This window comes from Mastomys coucha, unplaced genomic scaffold, assembly GCF_008632895.1.
Source record: "Mastomys coucha isolate ucsf_1 unplaced genomic scaffold, UCSF_Mcou_1 pScaffold15, whole genome shotgun sequence".
NCBI classification, from domain to species: domain Eukaryota; kingdom Metazoa; phylum Chordata; class Mammalia; order Rodentia; family Muridae; genus Mastomys; species Mastomys coucha.
Window position 1 is genome coordinate 7,821,869 of NW_022196897.1, and position 5,850 is coordinate 7,827,718.

Consider the following 5,850-nt stretch of genomic DNA (forward strand, 5'->3'; position numbering starts at 1 on the left):
TGTTAACAAATTCAGATAAATTGAAATCATGTAACTTTTCTCATCATAATTCAATAAAAGTTTTTTTTTTTAAAAAAAGAAAGATAGAATTTAAGAAAAGGGTCACTTAATTTAAGAAATTTAAAGAATTTCAATTTAAGAAAAGAAAACTTGGAGTTTGATACACAAATGCTAATTATATTTATATTCTGAAATATATATTCAAATTTTGCAGCTGAAATTAAAATGTTTCAGCTGAAAAATTTAAATTACTTAATTTAAATTAACACCCAAAATCATGTCCTACATATTTTGTAAGCATTTATACTAGAGATTTACAAAGAAGTGCTAAATATTACTTAGGAAAATTAAATAAGTAGCTAAATTAATAGATGTAATAAGTTTGTAAATTTGAGTGCTCAACTTAATTTAAAAATAAATCTGTTCATATGATCTATGGAGTCAATGAAAATAGTTATCCCACCATGTGCTTTTAGGAAGATCTAAAACTAAATGTAACACTCATATAAACTGGAAGCGGACAGGGATATCTAAGATAGTTACAAGGAAGAACAGTCAAGTTTAGGCACCTGTAATACAAGACAGAAATACATTTTACTAGGGTTATCATGTGTCCAGAAGCAGTTCCTACACGACTGTTGGCCTGGTTTGAAAGCAGGTGCTACTACAACCAAGTGAAGGAAAAGTATGCTTTCCTTTCTGGGAAAATAAACATCATGTCTACTCATACTACATACCAAATTAATTCTGGGCCCGCCACAGATCCAGACAATATAGCCAAAATATATATTTGCTTCTTTGTTTCTTTTAAAGATAGAGTCTTGCTCTGTAGTCCAGGCTGGTCTTGAACTCACGTTCTACTTGCCTTGACCTTTATATCCTAGGACTCTAGGTTTGCCTCATTATAACCTGTTTAAAGACACTTGAAAATAGTTCAAAAGATCTTCTTCATGGTGTGTGCAAAAAATTTGTAACAAAATACTAAGTGCAACAAAAACCTGTTCTGTTTCTCTAGGGATAAGCCCTGATAGGTTATCCCATCCCAAGTGGTCAGTCACAGGACATACACATATCAACACCACTAAGTAGACTCTTCTGTGAATATGACAGATTCAGAAGATGTCATGAAATTGAGATTCAGGGGACACAGAAGAGATAGAAGGGGTAGATAGAGGGAAGAAAGTATATAAATACATGTATGAAATTTAAAAAATATATTTTAAAGCTTTTAGAGAAGATTGGCTGCATATAATTGAAATTGAGAACCTTCTTGCAATTACCATTGAGGAGTGTAAAAGCCAATAATACATGTGAACTACTCATACATGTATATTTTTTGACTGTGTACTAAAGTTAATATTTCCAACTTGACTGGATGTAGATTCACAGGGAAGACAATCCTCTGGGCATGTATGAAAGAGAGTTTCCAGACTGAGTTAATTCAGGTAGGACAAACTACTCTAACTTCTGCAGTCTCAGAATAAGTGCAAGGGAGAAAGGACAAAGAGAAATAATAATCTGAGCCCCAAGCTTTCATCTCGCTCTGCCTCCTCGTGTTGAATGCAACCTGAACAGTGACCTCACTCTCCTGTTGCCATGACACCTAGCCATGATCCACTGTACCTCAGAACCATGAGCCAAGCCAACCTTTGTAGGCATAAATATTTTGCAGCCTTCTTTAAAAAATGTTCAACCTCTCCTCTTGCCCACCACCCACCAGAAGTAGTGAAAGGGAAAAGTTATTATGATGTAGGGGTAGTGGACCTGTTTAACAATAGTTCTTTTGTGGCAAGCTCAATCTTCTTTGCCATAGCAAACACCAAATATGAATCAGCAGCTGCAGACCAGTGCTCTCAGCAGGGAGACACCATAAATGAACAATCAGCTGTAGTTCAATCCTGAAGAAACCACGAGACTTGCCAGCTGTCCTGAGGCAGCCAAAGTGGCAAGCTGCTGTAAAAGAACGCATGATATTCAGTTCTTTGGTGAGTTTCTCTTGATGTCAGTGTTATCACCAGTGGAGCTCAACAGCACTACCTAAGAAGGACTAATACATGTGAAGATGAGCAAGGGAGAAGACTATACCAAATCAATGTTCCAGCAAAACATCCTTTAACCTGTGTCTGCTTCAGGAAAGCACTCTTTCACATGTCTGCTTTAGCAAGACATCCTTTCACCTGTGTGCCCGGCAAAACATCATTTGACATAACTAGCTTTCCAAAGAAACTACAAGTTTCCACTTCAAACCCTTCTTTCCTGAAGCTACTTGTTTTTCAGGCATTTTGTCAGTGATGAGAAAAGTAATTAATACAAGAAATGAAAATGAGGAGCTGAGGTTCTGCTATGATGGGTTTGATTGTATGCTTCCTTGTATCCTGCAAGTCACTTGCAGGAAAACATGAAAGACTTTGGAGCTGCCTTCTAGAGACACCTTGGATGCTGCAAGCTGGACTTACTGCACCATTCAGACAGAAGTTTAGATCAAAATGCCTAGAAAGAAATGCAAAGAGCAAAAGCCTATCTCAAGCCATTTAAGTTTTAGTTTTGTGATGAATCTGGATTTATTCTACCCAGTAAAGAAGCAATGGGCTAGTTTTCTTGAAAGAGGAAATGTCAAAGAAAGGATAGCAGTCAGATGGCTTCAGGTCACTTCTTGCCTTTATTTGGTAACTATGGAAGTTCACAGAAAGATAGAAATCAATATATTTCATGATCCAGCTATCCTGCTCTTGAGCATATACCCAAAGGACATCTGCTCAACCATGTTCATTGCTGCTCTATCCATAATAGCCAGAAACTGGAAACAACCTAGATGTGGTCAATGGATAAATGAATGAAGAAAATGTGGTACATCAATACAACAGAATATTACTTACCTGTAAAATAAATAAATCATAAAATTCACAGGAAAAAATGGAAGAAACTAGAAAAAATTCAACCTGAGTAAGGTAACTCAGACCCAGAAAAACTAATATGCTAGCTATTCAGTGTTTAATAAGCAAGCTACAACCCACATTACCTCTGAGGTTAGGTAGACAGTAAGGGGCAAGAGGAGAGGAAGGGCAAATAGAATAGTAGTGAATGACAGAGATAGTGGTGGTGGCTAGAATGTGAGGCTAAAACAGAGAGGGGGAGGAAAGAAGAGGGCAAGGGAGGGAATGCAAGAAGGACAGCTAAAACTAAGAGCCATTTGAGGAGTAGCATGGAAACCTAACACAGGAGAGAAAGGGGGGAAGGAGGGAGGAAGGCAATCTAAATGAAATCACCAAATAATGGGACTCATCCAAACTCTACATTGCTCATCACCAAATGAAGTTTCCAATGCCAGAAATGGATTACATCTAATTGAGTATTTAGCCAAAGGGGTCCCATGGGAACCCTTAACACTCCAGGCTATTACTTAAGCTATTCTTAGCTCTTCACAAACTGACAGTAATATTGTGTTGCTGAAGACAACACCTACACAACTCATAGAACACAGAGAAAATGAGCAGGTGCCTACCTAGAGCCTTCACCCCTATGAATTACTATTGATGGTACTGGACAGTACACTGCACTCTAAGCAAAGGAGAAAGGTAAACACCAACTCAGCTACAAAGACTTTGATCTACAAAAGTGACCTCCTGTGATAAACACTGATGTTATCTTGGCATAAAGTCTGTAGTAGTGACCAACCAATATCTGATATAAGTTAGAACCTACTCTATGAGATGGAATAGACATCCAATGTTCAAGTAGCTAAGAACCTTAGACTAGATATTCCTGAGACCTTGGGGGAAAACCAAATGTTGCTGTTCCTGTTAAAGGAATATAGGAATAAACTGACTCCTAATGACATTCTACTATACTCATGTATCAGTGCCTTGTTCAGCCATCATCTGAGAATCTTCCTCCTACAACAAATGAGAACAAATACAGAAACACCAAAGCAAGACAATATGCAGAATATGAGAAACTTCAGAACATTCAGCTCTAAAAGTGATGTGAGAACTCTTCAGAAGAGGGGATAGAAAGATAGTAAGAGCCAGAGGTGATGGAGTATACCAAGGAATTAAAGCCCTCTAGACACAACAGGGTTGGCACATATATGAACTCAGAGAGAATGTGGCAGGGCCTGCACAAGTCTGTACCAGACCATGTCCTAGAGCTGAAAGGAGAAGTGTACAGCTGTTTCTACCCCTAACCAGACACTACTAACAGTTGATAGACACATGCAAAAAAAAAAAAGAAAAAAAATAGGTTTCTCCAAGGGAGTCTCACTGGAGGAGAAACATTTTTTTTTTCAATTAGATATTGTCTTTATTTACATGTCATATGATTTCTCCTTTCCCAGTTCCCCCCTCCAAAAAAACAAGAACAAACCCCTGTTGCCTCCCTGCCACTGCTTGCTACCCCACCCTCTCCTACTTATTGGTCCTGACATTCGAGGGGAAACATTCTTAAGGGTAGGCTGCATGCCCAGCAGTAGATGGCCAACACAAAACAAACTCAATGGCATCTTTGGAGATTCTTTGTCTCATAATGTGAACTTATGGTATTTGGGGGTAGTTGTTTGTTTGTTTTGTCTTTTCTAATTATAAGATATTTGCACAGGCATGCGTGCACACACACATATGTATATGCATGTATGTATGTATATGATATATATGTATATTGAGCATATGTATATACATATATGTATGTGTATGTATATGATATACATGTATATAGTACATATGTGTATACATATGTATGTGTGTGTATGTGTGTGTGTGTGTGTGTGAGTGGTTTCAAGAATATTTGAAAGGGGGAGAATTGAGAACAGCTTTAAAAGGATTCTTTAATCAAAACAACCACCAAAGGGTATGTTTCCCCACGGTCAACACTTAGAGACTGGAGCTCTTTAGATTAAGTTAGGCTGCTGCAACTGTGGTCCAGGCTTGACTGGCTGCATCTCAAGCTGATGGCAGAATATGGTGTCATCATCCAAGTGGTAGCAATTTTAAGGCATGAAATCTGTAAGCATGAGTGGATCACAGAGGCTTGCACCAAAGTTTCTAAAAACTGCTGTAACCTGACAGTGTGTGATGGAATTGAGTTCTCTGCAATGAGACCCTTAGAGATCATTGCATAGAGCTGGGAAGGTCACACACATGTCACAGTGGAAGCATCAAGATGCTGGAGATGTCAGGACCATGTGGTGTCCTTTAAGGAAAGCTTCAGGCACAAAGCAGATTTGGCTCAAGTGAGGAGTTAAACTATAAGCCAAAATAAATTCTCAGCAACTTAAAAGCTCTCGTTACCATGGCAACGAGACGACTAACTAATACAATATGGAATATGAAGTTTACAAAGAACTTCTAATTGTGAAAAAGCCAGCCCAGTAGCAGTGACTAAAATGCTTGCGTAGATACTTCATAAAAGAGGATGATAAAGATATGCAAAAAGTAAAGCTGAACGTTATTCATCACAGACATAAAGTGAAAGCTGCAGTGAGATTTGCCCCAGAACTGATTTTTTTTTGAAGAAAATCACGTGTTTATTCCAATGACTGTTGTTTAGTCTTATGTGAATGGGCATTTGTGTGGACTTATGGTTCTACTTCATACCCCCACGTTACAACTGGATCACTAGTGTTTCATATCTCATATTATTTCAATCAAAATGTCTGTGTTCCCAAAGTAAGATTATCCTCCAGCTTTTTCTCTTCTGATACTGCTGAACCCACAGTTACACTGACCTTAGACTCTTTTTTTTATCAGAAAAGGTTTTTTTTTACACATATTTTGTTTCTTTTTTTTAGTACATATTTTCTTTATTTACATGTAAATTTCTCCATTCCCAGTTTCCCCTCCAAAAAACAAAGAAACA